Here is a 16,441-nt window from a genome sequence, read left to right as displayed (position 1 = left end):
GACAAAAAACATATTTTTTCTGATTAAGTATGACTTTTTTTGATGGCTTTGGATTTTTGATTACCAAACATTAGTGGGGGGGGGGGCAACAATTTGGAAAATATGGTCCCAATCGTTTAGTCACGAGAGCGGTCGAAAGTTTATGCATCTTATTATTAATTTCGCTTTTTTCTTGTTTCGCCGTATATGGATTTAAGTAAACGAATAAAAATTGAAGAAGACGTCGTGACCGCCTTTCAAGAAAGAGCTATACTTCATATACCATGCAAACATTTAGATCCATATATTTGGTTAATTTACCATGCACAGCTCAAAATATGTATTAAAACGCAAAAATAAGTATTACAACAAAAACGAAATAATCACTAAAAAAAGTTTCATATAAGCAAAGTGATATTACATTTTAATGAGATATACACTATAATGCATTGCTTGCAGACAATATAATGATGTCAAAGCGGTTAAAAGGTGTCTGTAATTGAGTTGGAACTCAGGTAGAGTCGTCAAACTAGCTCTGCAGAATGATTTTCTTTTTCAATAAATAAATAATGCATTAACAGTGAGCGTGTTTAAAAGATAGAGAACTTAAAAGGATATTTGTTTGGTTAAAGAAATATTTCGTTTTTAAGTGGATATTCAATTACGATAGTATAATTATGTTGTATCTCATAGGATATGCCTGAATTTATTGTATAGGACCCTATACTATAAATGTAGACATTATTTTATATCATGGATGCTCAACTCGCAGCATACGTGCCACAGATTGAAGACAGCGCCACACGAAGATTTATAAAAACAAAAATTTTTAACAAAAAAAGTCGCATTGAGGAATCCGTAAAAGCCTTATTACTGCTGAAATAACATTATATTTTAAAAAATTGTACAAGCAAGTAATTTTGCAAACCTTAACGATTATTTTTAATGTATTACAGTAATATAATATTTAAAATTTCATATTTAAATATTATATTAATAAATATTATATTTAAACATAATAGAGAATAAATGTTTCCTAATATGAATAAAATCAAATCAAATATTGTTCAAGATTAACTGATAATTTTTATTCTATATATAACCTAACTTACAGGATCTTTATAATTGTTTTTCAACAATAAAATTTAAGTTGGTACTTTTTTCTTCTTTGTTTCAATATTTTTTAAACCCCTACTATTCAAACTTACAAGAAAAAGGCTCTATTTATGTAACAATCCCATAATCAGTCTATAAATAACACATTTTTAAAAAGAAAAGAAAAAACTTTTTATATGTTGCAATGAGTTGAAAAAGCGGAAAGTGTTATGCATAATATTTTTTTTTTCTTTTTTTTTTTTTTTTTTGTCTGATAAAAGTGGTACTCTTCCTAACAAGGTATGTCACCCCCCTGTTATGTATGAACTATATAATATGTACAGTTAATAAATATGCGGTGTCAAAGTAATGTCAAACCCACGTTATAGTTTTAATAGGTATGCAGACGGTCGGTATAATATGGATAATTCTAGTTATTCTAATAGTTCTACTGATAACTAGTAACCCAAAATAACTTCTTGTTCATTAACATTCTGAATGGAGTACTTCAAATTCCATTACTATCTTCGTTACGTGATTGCATGTTAATATTTATAAGTCCATATTCCTGGGGCGTCATTTGTGTTGAAATCCGTAGATTAGTTGAAGAAAATAACCGAATGGACTTTTGAGGTCCCGTCTCTCCATTAATCTACTAATTCTTTTTTTATGCTAGTTTCGAATGTTGTAACTTTTGATTTGCAACAAATAATCAAAATACTGATCTCCCATTATTTCATTTTAGTGACGCAGACAAAAATAATGATTTAAATATCGGAGAATTATAAAAAAAGAACTTTAAAGCTATTTCTTCATGAGTATAGGAAAACTCTATGTTCAAACTTGTTCTAAAAAATATTTTAAACTTGGTTTGCGTAATTTTGTACGCTTGAATGCTTGCGTAATTTAGTTAAAGTTACAGTATTTAATGTAAGAGTTAACTATTCAGGTCGTTAGTGCGTCCTTAGATTATTCTAACTGAAAAAAAAAGTAAAAAATCACCTTGAATGAAGATTTCTTCTTCAGACAGCCAGCGGTTTTAACGTTCATTATGATTACAGATTGTACTATTTCACACAAATAAATCAAATTTTAAAGTTAAATTTTAAAAAAAGCTCACACAATACAAAAACGAGTCACTCAGTTCTATAAAAATAAGAAACTAATTTATCAATAGATTATCTTAATTTGATTAATTGCACTGGAGAAAAAATGTTTGTTGCATTTATACAAATACTTGATCTTGTCTAATTCGGGTGTGGGAACTTCAAATCTGAAATTACTTTTGCTCCTAAAGCTGCAGTTTTTAAGAACATTTTCGTCTATTTTTTTATTAAATGTACATTTTTAAATACGTTTTATATAGCAAGGAGTAGCGTAAATGCTGCAACAAACTTCTAGGGGAGTTAAGGCACATCAACAAGATTAAAATTGCAGAGCGCTTCTCTATTATGACATGTTCAGATACAAGCGAAGAAACAAATCACAATAAGAAATGGTCTTTACCTGCGTTTTAAGAAAATTCTAGGCATGAGTTCTATACAATTTCAATCCTGATGATGTGCTTAAGTCCCTTAGAAGTTTGTCGTGATGTTTATGCAACTCCTTGTTGTATATAACGTTTTTAAAGTAGTACATTTCGACAAAATATAGACTAAAAACGTCATTTAAATAAAACTGAAACTTGGAGAGAGAGAAACCGATTGCGGATTTGAAATCAGCAACGTTAAAAAATTAAAAATACGTTAAAAGGTTTCATACAACAGAAAACAACAACAACAAAATTCCCCAAAGTGTTGTCGTAACTATATTACTTTGAATAAAACGTTTCGCTTCAGATCATACACTATTATTATACACCATGCGCCTTCAAACGAATGAATCAAATTTTCAAGTTCATTGAAAAAAATATGCTGCAGAACATCAAATTATGCCATTATACTTCATCAAAATAAATTAATGTACCTACAGACAATCTTAACTGAACTACCTTAAATTAAACTATACTTTCAATTACGCACAGAATTCAGCCATTGAGCTCCATCAAAATATATTACTAATTTACCAATAAATTATCTTACCTGAACTACCTTGAATGAAACGTTTTGTTTAAAGCTAAAAGCTGCTATGCTTAGACACCGTATGCTTTCAAATAACGTATGTAACGTTATATATAAGAATCTAAAGAATTACGCACGGTATGTAATACTAAGCCACTATGCTCCATCGACTTACAGCCTATGGATTATCTTGAAAACTTGCCTATAGACTATTTGAACCAACTTGAATGAAATGTTTCACTTCAGACCGAACACTGTTCTTATAACAGACCATACGTTTTCAAACAATTAAATAATTTTTTCAAGTTAAATTTCCAAAATTAAGCACAAAATATAAGTTTGAGCCACTGAGCTCCAGCAAAATAAACTATCAATTTACCTATTTCAACTGAACATACTTCAGTTAAATGTTTCACTTCAGACCAAACACTGTTCTTATGACAGACCATACGTTTTCAAACAATTCAATAAATTTTTCAAGTCAAATTTCCAAAATAAGGCACAAAATATAAATTTGAGCCACTGAGCTCCAGCAAAATAAACTATCAATTTACCTATTTAAACTGAACATACTTGAGTGAAATGTTTCACTTCAGACTAAACACTGTTCTTATAACAGACCATACGTTTTCAAACAATTAAATAATTTTTCAAGTTAAATTTCCAAAATTAAGCACAAAATATAAATCTGAGCCACTGAGCTCCAGCAAAATAAACTATCAATTTACCTATTTAAACTGAACATACTTCAGTGAAATGTTTCACTTCAGACCAAACACTGTTCTTATAACAGATCATACGTTTTCAAACAATTCAATAAATTTTTCAAGTTTGAATTCAAATATTAAGCAAAAAACATAAATTTGAGCCTCTGAGCTCCAGCAAAATAAACTATCAATTTATCTATCTTAACTTAATCAGTTCGAATGAGAAGTTTCGCTTCAGACCAAGCGCTGTTATGATTACACACCGTACGCGTTTAAGCAAATAAATCAATGTTTCAAATTAAATTTTAGAAATTACGCATATAATATGAAATCCTGATACTTGAGCTCCATCAATACTATGCTAAGAGTCATAAATAGTCAACTCGTATAAATTACATAAAGCCTGACTGACAATCATGACAAGGAGTGATGAATGTTTGCTAGTTTACAGGTGAAGTGCAACAAATGTTGTAACGCGAGAGACTGCTTCATACGATTAATTACACGATAACTATATCGAAATCATTAAAATAAGCAATTCTTTTGTAACTTGAGAGTAAAAATATAAAAAAGGTAATAAAAATAAAATAAAATAAAATAATAAAATTTAATAGAATTATACTATCATAAAATGTGAAATTAAAAAAATAGTTAGTTATTAATCATTGCTTTTAATGTTTTTAATATTAGTTCTATCGTTTATTATGGTACCCGACTGAGTAAAATCGGCAATTTCGATGAAAACTTCCATTTATATATATATATATATATATATATATATATATATATATATATATATATATATATATATATATATATATATATATATATATATATATATATATTAATAACCATTAATGTATGTGAACAGTCGACCCAATCCAGAAGTAAAGGGAATTACTGAATCAAGTATTGGAAGAAATTTACCTTTGTGGATGATTGTTTTATGGAACTAACCCCATTTACGTTAATTGGAGAAGAAAGCCACGATAACTTCTCACAGTAAACCTGACGCAAAAGGGACTCTAACCCATGTTCTGTCTATCACTGAGTATATTTTACGTCATTGTGGTCGGTACGAGTCGGGTGCGGATTTCTCATTCACCTGCCATCGCTCAGATTCGAACACGGGTCACAAACACGGGTTTTTGTTGACAGATTTTTCTTACATTTCAGAATTTTCTGAAGAACGTTGGTTTTGAAAAAAAAATTTCGCTCACATACATTACAATACAAAAAAAGTCTGTAGAATTCTTTGAAAGTTTGTATGTAGATTTTGTCGATGTTTTGAACCAAAAGCCAAGGTCTAAGTTTGAATTTGTAATTTCTATCAAGCTTTAAGTAAGAATATTTAGAGTTTTTCTTTAAAAATTTAGTTTTAAGCAACATATTTAGTTCTATTTCATAGTTTTTTTTTAAATGCTTTTATAGTTTTAGTTAAGAACACAAGTAATCACTTTATTGATCTGGAAAAAATATTATTTATAAATTTATGCATTACAATTTGTTGTAGAGCTGTTAGCGTGACGTGAAAAGTTTGTAGTTTTTAAGTTCAAATTTGCCCTTATTTTGAAAAAAAATTTCAAAAAAATTTTAAAACTTTACTTGCAATTTTAAGACCCTTCCCTTGCTCACCAAACAAAAATTTTAAATTTTAGTTAAGCCATCTTTTTTTTTATTTTTAAAATTGCGTTTAAACCAGTCGAATATCTTAAAAAAAGTATGCATGAAGTTCAATTAATAAAATTAATTGGCATCGTAAGTTATTAAAGAAGGTAACAAAATTATCAGGCTTTAAACGATAGAGTAAAATTATTAACGGTTTTTCACAGGAAACTTTTTTCTTTTATAAAATTCGTATTCGACTTTATGATCACTGGCAGACTGACCAACTTTTCGTTATACTTAAAATATAGTTTTTATACAGTTTTAAGCGTAAAACTTTTTTTTTAGTTTTAATTCTCTCTTTAACAAATTTTTACTTTTCCTTTGAAATATGGTGAGCTCTAACGCATAAAGAAAGGTATAAATAAATACATTAATAAAATTAATTTGCATCGTGATCTTACACAGTAAATTATCCAAGTTATTAGGCTACAAAATAAATAATTTAAAGAATAAATGCTTCTGTTCAGTCTACGAAATTTCAAAACTTAATTTGGAGAATAATATTGGTAACTTACTTTGTGATAATTTGGAGAACAAAGAAAACAATTATATCGTCCTAGAACCTTAGAAGGAGTCAAGATATTTTGAAACTGAGTTTAAAATATTTTGAAATAAATATTTTTCATTTAACGGAAATGCTTAGTGAGAACTAAAAGAATTTATTTCGACGTTTTAAAATATTTCACTGATATAGTATAGTCTTTGCTATGGTATATTCTTTATACTTCATAAATGGTTGGTTATTGTGAAATTTATATAGAAATTACAAAGATAACGCTTTCAAAATATTTTAAAAATTACACGTAAACATATTATGAACTGCGATTCTTGCAGTTAGTAAACATTCAGACAGTTTTAAATTTTGTTTTCACTTAATTCAGAATTTTTTTTTATCACTTTACTCTTAAAAGTACTTGGTACATTTCTTTTAAGAACATTTTTACTGGTAAAAATGTAATACATTATTTCATTATTATTATTTATGAATCATTCTCTTTAAAATTATGATTGCAAAAAATTACAATTTCTGTTATTTTTATACCTATTAAAAGATAATCTAAAATTCTTTTTCACACACGTAAATTGATTGTAAAAATAAAGTTTAAACTTAATCCATTAAAAAACAAAAAAGCTTTTCTACATATAGAGAGGGAAATATTTTATTTCTTTGCCTTTTAGAAATCTTTCTACCTTTTTAAAAATATGCTTTAAAATTTTTTTTAAATTTTTTAATCTGTTATCACTTAGCACATTTTGAAATTTCTTTTAAATTTTTACCCGATTTTTAAAAAATAAATACAAATAACTTAATAAATAAACAATAACTTCATGACTTATTAAATAACTTCACAACTTAATCTGTTAATAATACAAATAACTTCATAACTTAATCTGTTAATAATACAAATAACTTCATAACTTAATCTGTTAATAATACAAATAACTTCATAACTTAATAAATAAATACAATAACTTCATATTGTGGAGCACTAATTAAGCCGTTGGAAAATGTTAGATAAATATAAAAGAATCTGTTGAACATCAGTTCGATAAATATATTGGAATCTGTTAAATACGTTAGATAAGTTTTAATAGAGGGAGGGGAGGGAAAAGACGCAAGGTAAAATGCTGTACAATTTTTTTTAAGGTTGATAACAATTGAAATAATAATATCAGAGCATTAGTCACATGAAGAAAAAAAAACTAGTTTCCTCGCATATTCTTTTAAAAATTAAATGAAATGAATGAATCAAAAAATATTCAATAAATAAAAATTAAGGTTAGATTAATTAATATCTCTTAATATCCATCAATTATATTCTTAAAATAAATTTGTCGATACTGTAGTAAAAATAAAATCTTCATATTATAACTAATCTCTTTATTCACACCGTGGTTCAATCCACAAGAGAAACCTTAATTTTTTTCTCCACAAATTACAACAATCAAATAATGAATCAAGACTACAAAATATCAAATAACTAAAATTACTTCCTTATATAGCGAAAGTGAAAAACTAAATCCTTTTCATTAGTTTTGTTTATTGATTTTCCAAAAAACTATTGAGACTTTTTTTTTAAAAAAAAATTTAAAGCTGTATTCACTTAAATTAATTTTTATTTGGATCTGCCAATCTATACAGTGAATATACAACTTTTAATTCCAGACTTAGGAAGTTTGTGAACTTGAATCTGGCTCATAAGAAAAAAAGTATAGATTTTTGAAAAATTATTGAGTAAAACTGATCCTGAGAAGAAAGGCCTGAAACACTCCAGTGGTTAACCCGACATCAGTGAGACTCTCTCAAAGTAAATTTTGTCAGTAGTTTTGTAATTGTTCGGCGCCTGGTAACAATAATATTCAAATCAATCAGGCATCATCGTGTTTTGAACTTGAATGAGTCGCTAAGCTCTACTCTAAGCCATCCTGCTTCGAATACTTTATATTTAAAGTAAGTTTGATTCAAGGGATATTAGGCGACTCAGGTTCGAATCCCGACGATGACTGATGAATTTTTTAAAAAAAATATCTTCATTATGATCATGTGTTAGAGTCCTAGCCGTCGATCATGTGAAGAATGTGTAACTAAACGCTGGTTAGTTTCCTTCAATTGTTCCAATGTTTTACTCAGAAGTTCCCCTGTCTTCTGTGTTTGGCTCAAAATTACAAAGATACAGAATTGAATATTGATATGGCCACAAATTCGATACGGATCGACTGATGATTATCGGTGATAAATAAATCTTACTAACTTATTGCACATTGTTATTTGTAAAAATTCCATAGTGCATAACCTGCACAGTTTTCCTTCCATCCTATTTTTTTTGGACAAAGATTTTTCTTATAACTCGACCTCACATTAAAAAATTATTTTAATTTGTTTTGGAGAAGTATGCTAGCATCGGTAGTATGGTAACAGTTTTCTGAAAAATGTTCTAAATCTTTATATCGACTAAAGTTCAAATGTTCAAAATGCCAATATTAAATAATAGCAGCAAAAATACACGTGTAATAAAAATACAAATAAAGGTAATAATGATACACAAACAAATTTAAATTTATGCATAAAATAAAAATATTATTGCTAAAGTCTAAATGACACAGCAATAAATCGTGATTTTTTTTTTCATCGACAAAATATAGATTGACAAATATGAAATAATATTATAAAACTGAAGAACTCAAATATGAAGAATCAAATAAAAATGTAAGAACTTTGGAAGTAAATTGAAATAAACCTTATTTATCTGAAATATGTTTTTTGTTTTTTTTAAATAATTAAAGGTATTGGCAAATTAAAATTATTTTATCAATTTAAAAAGTACAGATAATTATAATCAATTTTTGCTAAATGTATCTATTTATTTATTTATTATTACTTCAAATGCGCTTGAAATATAAGTAATATAAATTTTAAAAAGTTTTGCTAAATTTTCTTCGATAATTATTAATTTTGAAAATAGTTTTTTATTCTGCGAAAACAATTCTTTTTAAACTTTTTCAGCTTAAAATATAACAATAACCAATGCTTACCTGTAAAAGAAGTTATTTACAAACAAATTCAGTTAATTTCCATCTCTATTCTAAGGAATTAGAAGATCGAATTTGGTGTTTACAGGATGAAAAAAAAAATAAGAGTGTTTTTTTCCGAGACATGCGCAGTAAACGGGTTACGGATTTGTGCGGATGATGATGCGATAGTAAGCTTATGACACGCATTTGGGATTTTTTGAATTCTTTTTATTCCTTTTTCGATTACAACATGGTAGACGGGAAACGCAAACGATAATTTCAAAACTTTTCTTTTCCAATGACTTGCTGTTTGTTTTGAATGCTCTGATCATTAATAACAAATATTTTCATGGGCATAAAGTTTAAATGACGATGCAAAACTCAATTAAAAAGATATTGAATTACGGATACAAAAGCCGGTTACGCTACTGATTCTTACTATTTCAGGCATTTTTTCAGGATGTCATGGAACAATAAAGCATCACCTGTTTAAGGAATTCATTGAATTGTTATATAATAGATACAAACATGATACTTTATACGTAATTTAATGAGTACATTAGAATTTTCATATTAAGCTGTTTGTTTTAAATATAATTACTTTGATGCTGTCTCTTAGTTTACCTAACAGGGGGACCAATGAATCCACGCAGAAAATGAATAATTAATGTTACACAGGGTGTCCACTAAAGTCCAAACCCACCAAATTAATTGCCAAACGGCTGAAGTTATGGTTACAAAAATAAATAAATAAAGCATCGAAGTATACAGTAAAGTGGATATCTGATAGAATATAACCGTTTGCAGCATCATCTGGTGAAAAATCACTGAGTAATCGTTCCGCTTTACTATCTCGAAAAAAGTTCGAGATACGGTGGAAAAAGCTAAAGACAAAGTTATAAAGCAAGGGTTCCAAACCATACCATGGGTAGAAAAATTGCGAACAATTAAATATATGCTTTAAGTCTTTTGTTCTTTGGAATAATCTCTTTAAGGTACCTTTCTGTATCTATACTTAATCGATACTGTGCAAATACTTTGTAATTCACTTTCTCCTATCTTATTCTGTTTTCGAGTTGCGATCACTAACTTCGCATGCGCCAAACCACTATAGCACCATCCCTGCTCTTTCGATTCGCATTGTTATTCCGTTATTTTGTTTGTTATTTTCATATATCTAGATTTAGACATAAAATACAAGTAAAGTAACTCTAGCTCTAATTTATTTACGCAACTTAAATATTTTCGTTAAACTCAATGTCATAAGTGGTCTCTCTCAATAATTTATCGATCATTTTATCATTTTTGGTGTTGGTAATAATGAGTACTGATACATAAAGTAAAAATATCAAAATTAAAAAGATAAATAAAAAAAAAAAACTTCGGCACTAAAGCATTTTTCTTATAATTGTAAAGTTTGATAACGTATTTTTTTTTCCAGACATATTCCAATCCTTTCCATTATTCAGTGTAAATGAGATCCAAAAAAACTTACATTCACATGAATTTTCTATCTCAAAATATTTTTGTTAAGACTCTGGTAGACTAATTTTTAAACTTCTGAGTGTTCCTTCCTTGGCGAACAAAGAACACGGGGCGCGCTCAAAAGAGCAGAAAATCAGGGTCATGAATCGTGGTTGCCGGGAGAAAAGTGTTGCACCAAGCAGACTCCTCAATTCTGCTTTTAACATGTAAAGTCTATGGCGGGCTTGTCATACTTTGAATCGATTTTTCTTGTTCAAGAATCGGAGTGATCAATTAAAAAAAAATACTAATAATTTTTTCAATCTTTCCTATCCACGAAAATGTAGGTTAATTTTTTTTATCTTTATTACTTTTTGTAATATTGCCTTTGAAACACAAGTCACTTTCTACCTTTGAGTAAGGGAGGAAGGCAACTTCCACCCCCAAGTTCACTAATCTTCTCGGTGGGAGGTCTTGCCCCCTTTTGAAAATCTTTTTCTCTCTCTCTGTCCTTCTGAAGAACTGATATGGGGAACGCTTTAAAAACCGATAGCTTTCTCTTTAGTTATAAGCTTGTAATTTATTATGAAAATTATATTTGCTGATAATTCGTTCATTCTATATACATTTTATTTATTTAGTAGTAATAATTTTCTTGTTTTTATTCATTTTGAGAATGGAATTTATTTTTTAATTACATTATTCTCCTTTTTTAAAACTTTGTTTCTTGTTTTTTAAAGATGTTTCAGAATTAAAAAAATTAGCTGCTGAATAAAGTGAGATTAATTAAAATCGAATAAATGACGTAAAGATCTTCCAATATGGTATAAAGCATCACAAAACCGCCGTTTTCCTTTTTTTTTTTTAAATATATCGTACACTCATTTGTAGGTTTAAAAAAACATTTACATTAAAAAAATTTAAAAGGTTCCAATTTTTTCATTCCGTAAATAGTTTTAATTACTCCAATAGCTGGGATAGTATGTTTTTTCACGGTAAGGAAAAAAAAATAGCTAGTACACAAGACTACGCATCATCCAAACATGAACAAGCACTTAACCCTGTTTTTAGGGCTTTAATGTAAATACACAAGAACACTAAAGTATTATGAAATTTTCATTTTAATCAGCAAATGAAGAAAAATATGAAAATACACGCATGTATTTTAAAATTCTTTAAAAAAAAAAGGGAAGTAAAAGAACATTAGTGGTCATAATTAATATTCACGAGAGAAAAATACAAACGGTATCAAAATATAATGAATCGATGCTTAGGAACGCAACATTGAAAATATTGAAACCAGTTTGATTGCCAGATGAAATAAAAAGAATGAGAAATGTGATTATTATAAACACCACGAAATTTCATTACGATATATTAAAAAATAAAAATAAGCTGTAATACTTAGAGTTAAGTTACTCTTTGTTACTTCAGACAGTCAAACTGGTTTTGATGTTTTCAGACCTGATTCCTTAGTTGATTCCCTAATCGGTAATTCCTAATTAATACACTTTTTAAAACTTTTTTTCGCAATATTCTAAAAATATATATTAAGAGTAGTAATTATGCAATATCTTATGTATTTAATAATGAGAAATTTTTCGAATTCATATTAAAAGTGTATAATGGAACTTTTATTCATAATTTTTTGCTAGAACAAAGTATGTAATCAATGTGTTATTTTAATTTCTCTTCCCTGACCCTCTTTTGCCATTCATGGAGAAGAGTTTTTGTAGAAATTTCTATACTGCAAACTTTAATTAGTGTAATTATAGTTAATTAAAATATAAGAAAACTAACCGTCATTAGCATTACATAAAGAGGAAAAACACGAAAACTTCCCAGGGTTAGCCAGCATGCCATCTATATGAATATATCTCCCAGATAACCATAATTTTCTGTATTTTTGTATTTAATAAAATTTTGTAAAGTAAACTTGTCTCAATCTGTTGTTATGTTGTAAGTTTTAATGAAAACCAATAAATGCCTTTTCTTTCAAAAATTTCGTTATCGTACTTTTTTATAAATTAATTTCGATTATTTTGATAAATCTTTATATTAATTACAGTGAGCAGTCTCACAAATCTATGTACTAAAATGTAAAATAACATGGAATTGTTTTATTTTGTTGTTTTTAATGATCCATCGAAATGATCTATTAGAAAAATAAATTTAAACTGTCACTTCAGCTTATTAGTCGAAAATGTTATATTTTATTTTTACGACAGAAATGATGGTATTTTTTATGAATCCTCAAAACTGAAATGAAAGAGTTACATCAATTTTCTTATAATATTACTTCTACGTTTAGAAAATTATAAAGCTTATCAAAGATAGTTTTTAAGGAATTTCTTAGAAATAAGTTATACTTTTGTAAGTTATTTATTTGTCCTTTTATTTACGACATTTACAAATAAAATGCGTTCATTACCCACTTTTACCATCATTCTTTGTTATTAGGGTTATAATAATTTTAAGTTAAAGGCCTAAAATTAAAAATGAAGTTCCTTTATTAAAGTAATCACAAGATATTACTTGATAAAAATTATTTGATAAAATATAAATACCTTTTAACAAGCAAAAGCTGATAAATAAAATATTTTCGCTTTTTAATAAGTTATGTTTTCCTTTATTCCTTTAAAATAAACTTCATATAAAACTGCGCTTTCAAAATGTGCAGTTTAATAAATTTATACTAAATAACTGCTTTAGATCAATAAGGAATTTCTTTTGTATTATTGTTAAATAATATCTTTGGCGATAAGTTTTTAAAGTAACTATAACTGAGTAGAAATAATGTAAGTAAAAATGATGAATATGAGTTTGTGGGTGAAGTTTTAAATGTATCCGAGCTAAATTATTTGAATAAGTTAAGTGATATAATCGGAATTTAGATCTGTCTTAATATGATTTAAAATTTTGTAATAATTAAATCGAATAATTTTCAATTTTGATGTTTCAATTTGTTTGTGACAAATAACAAATAACCCCGGTGTTTATTTGTTAAGAATCAAATCAAAATAATAAACAATTCAAGATATAATTAGAAAAAGTGCATGTTAAATAAAATGATAAAACTATTTTGAAAATAAATAAAGTCGTTTTAGAGTTAAAAAAAAATATTTTTTAAGTTTATCTTAGAAAGAGAAAAAGCATAATATAAGATGAAGAGTGAGTTTCTTCTGATATCTTTTGAAAGCTAGTTGACCCCCGCAGGTTGCAATTCCCCTTCTGTGACAGTGATTAGTTTCGGGTTACTTAACACACGCACCCCCACAAAAAATGTAGGGGAGACAGTGAAACGGGTTTTGGAGGTGCAATATATTTCGTCCCTTTTCGAACCTATCCTTACTGAAGGTTGGAATTGAAATGAAAAGGCCTCCCCAGGTATTCTTTGGCCAAGGTTCCTTCATAACGTCAATCCCAACACATTTATATACAAATCGAACATTTCGGTGGCCGCTTACCAGCTTAACATTAACCTCTGTTGGAAAGCTTTAGCTCACATTCAGAATTTTTATTTATGTCATATTCTTCACGAAATTATTAGTCTATTACTACAATTATTAGTCTATTACTATCCAACAATTCAAAACAGCTTTTTTCCCCTTCTTCAAGAGAATGTACTTTGCTTTTAATAATTTTCGTAAAATCATTTGGTCACGATAGCCTGGTTGGTAGAGAGCTGAACCCCCGTTCATGAGAACGGGAGCTCAAATCCAGCAGGCCGAAGTCACCCCGTGTAGTAAATGGTGACTGGTGCACGTTAAATCTGTCTGGTCACAAAGTCCTCCATGTTACTATAACAAATTATACCTCTGAGGGTACTGAATTGGAGATTGATCGTTCTCTGGTTCAGGTCAAAATTATGATCTGTGGATGAATGAATGGGTCCGCTCTATAAACGGGTCAGAATTCGAATTCTTGTCCATAGATGGCGCCACTGGTAAACAAGAACAATCGCACCTATTGCCTTAATGGTCTACGACAACATCAGCATCATAAAATTTCTTAAAACTCAACTTCTGAAAATTAATTTTATGAAATTATTTAGAATAAAAAATCTCTGTAGTCTTTAACTTTTCGACACTGCATTTTAACTATTTCTGACTTTATAAATTGATTAATAATAGAGGATTCTCATTGCTTTCCGATTTAAACAATATTTTAGTTTTTTCTTATTTACATAGTTGACTTAATACCTTGGGATCCTAATTTCGTCGTGAATTTGAGAAAATCGAAATAAAGTAGATAAAAAATACCTTCAATTTCTATTAATGTCAGAATTCAAGTCATTTAATTTTTTATGTATTCTTTTTTAAAAAATATTGACTAAATTTTTAAATAATTAACAAGAATTGAATAATTTTTAAATGAAACCTAATATTATTTTTTTAAAAATATTTCCATTTCAAGAACCAGTACACACCGGCTGAATCTGATTTCAGTGACATGGGACTTAAGTGGACATCTTGAATAACTTTTTCATTCACTGGTTACATTTTTTCTGTAAGATTGGCAAAAGTTGATGTACAGAGCGAATCGAATTTTAAAATTAATCCGATTTTTCAGGAACTATTTGACCAGCATCGCTCAAATTTTGTATTTTGCCATTTAAAATTACAATCTTTAAAATGATGAAAAAATATATACCTAGCAATTCAAAATTTTTTCGACTACTATTTACTGAAAGTTATTTTTTGCGGGAAAGTATCTTTGGAAAAACAAATTTTATATTTGCATTATACAAATTTAAATTTTAAAAGTTTGTGCAAAACTTTTTCAATGCGCTTAAAAAGTTTTTGAGTTATAACGAAATACGTAAAAAATAAAATTAACATTAGGGGGTGCAAGCTTAGGACCGCTCTCCTGACCTAACTATTGGGACCATATTTTCGAGATAGCAGCTACCTCCTACATTTTGGGGGTCAGAAATCTGAATCCGTCGAAGAGGAAAAAAATGTATATTTGTTCAAAAGAAGTGCATTTTATGTCCAATTTCGGCTCTAATTATGATATTTGAGTTCACCGTCTAGAAACTATTAAGTATGAGTCCTAGATAGTGAAGATCCGAACATTACATCAAGTTATTCAGTTTTACATCAAGTTTACTTTTTTGCGCACTGTACAGGCCCATGCACATTAAGTAGAAATTTGTAAAAAAAGGTTTTTAAATTGCAAAAGTAACTTTCTAGTTTTCTTTTTACTCTTCATTAACATATTTTATTTTCAAAATTTTAACAAAGGGGGCATGTTATAAATAATGTTTTTTTTTTTTTAATCAATGTTTACATTCAATTTTTCTCTGTATAGTTTCAACTCACTAGCCCCCCTCTACCCTATGTGCTACTGATAAAATTTATAAGTTTATCAATTAATAAGGCATTTTAAAAAATGCCAAAACTGGCTGTAAAAACCCTGTATTTTACTTTGTTGAATATGTTAAATTTTGTGGTAACTAAGCACTTGCGGGAGGTTTTATGTTTCTGCTTTAATTGGAAATAAAGTGCAGCTGAAGCACTTTGAATACTCGTAGAAGTTTGTGGTGATAATGCTCCAACTGATAAATCTAGGGAATGGTTTCGACTTTTCAAGAATGGTGAATGAAGAAGGGTGTTGTATACTATGAGCTGCTGCAACCTGACGATTTCATTACGGGCGATCTATATAGGCTACAATTGATTCGTTTGAGCCGTGCATTACGAGGAAAACTTCCGAAATACGAGCAAAGACATGACAAAGCTATTTCTTCTGCCTGTTAACGGTCGGCCTCATGTCGCAACGGTCCAAACGCTCTGTTAAGCGTGGAGGTAGCGGGTTCGAATCCCGCCGTAACCCTGGATGTCTTCTTTGTGATGTCTTTCTCTGAATTGTTCTATCTGTATTTTCTACTTGACTATGACTTAAAAGCCTATATATTGAGCACACAAGTCAGCAAATGTATGTAATTTCAAT

The 16,441-nt window shown here is 28.5% G+C and overlaps 1 protein-coding gene across 4 annotated transcripts in view; it reads right to left on the bottom strand.

Annotated features, from left to right (window-relative positions):
- Window positions 1-9,225, bottom strand: part of LOC107452690 (putative sodium/potassium-transporting ATPase subunit beta-3) — a 39,575-nt gene extending 30,350 nt beyond the window's left edge. The window contains exon 1 of one of the 4 annotated variants that reach the window (XM_043043698.3): window positions 9,044-9,225. The gene's annotated coding sequence lies outside the window, so the exon portion shown is untranslated. Of the gene's footprint in view, window positions 1-3,513; window positions 3,591-3,688; window positions 3,786-3,862; window positions 3,971-9,043 lie in introns of those variants that run through there. The other 3 variants (XM_087159307.1, XM_043043702.3, XM_071179389.2) reach the window with 3 other exon arrangements.
- Window positions 9,226-16,441: the final 7,216 nt, after the last annotated feature.

Source organism: Parasteatoda tepidariorum, chromosome 3, assembly GCF_982258835.1.
Source record: "Parasteatoda tepidariorum strain Cologne lab strain chromosome 3, Ptep-v5.0, whole genome shotgun sequence".
Lineage (NCBI taxonomy): Eukaryota > Metazoa > Arthropoda > Arachnida > Araneae > Theridiidae > Parasteatoda > Parasteatoda tepidariorum.
The sequence above is the reverse complement of the archived record's forward strand: the minus strand, read 5'-3'. Positions and strand labels throughout refer to the sequence as shown.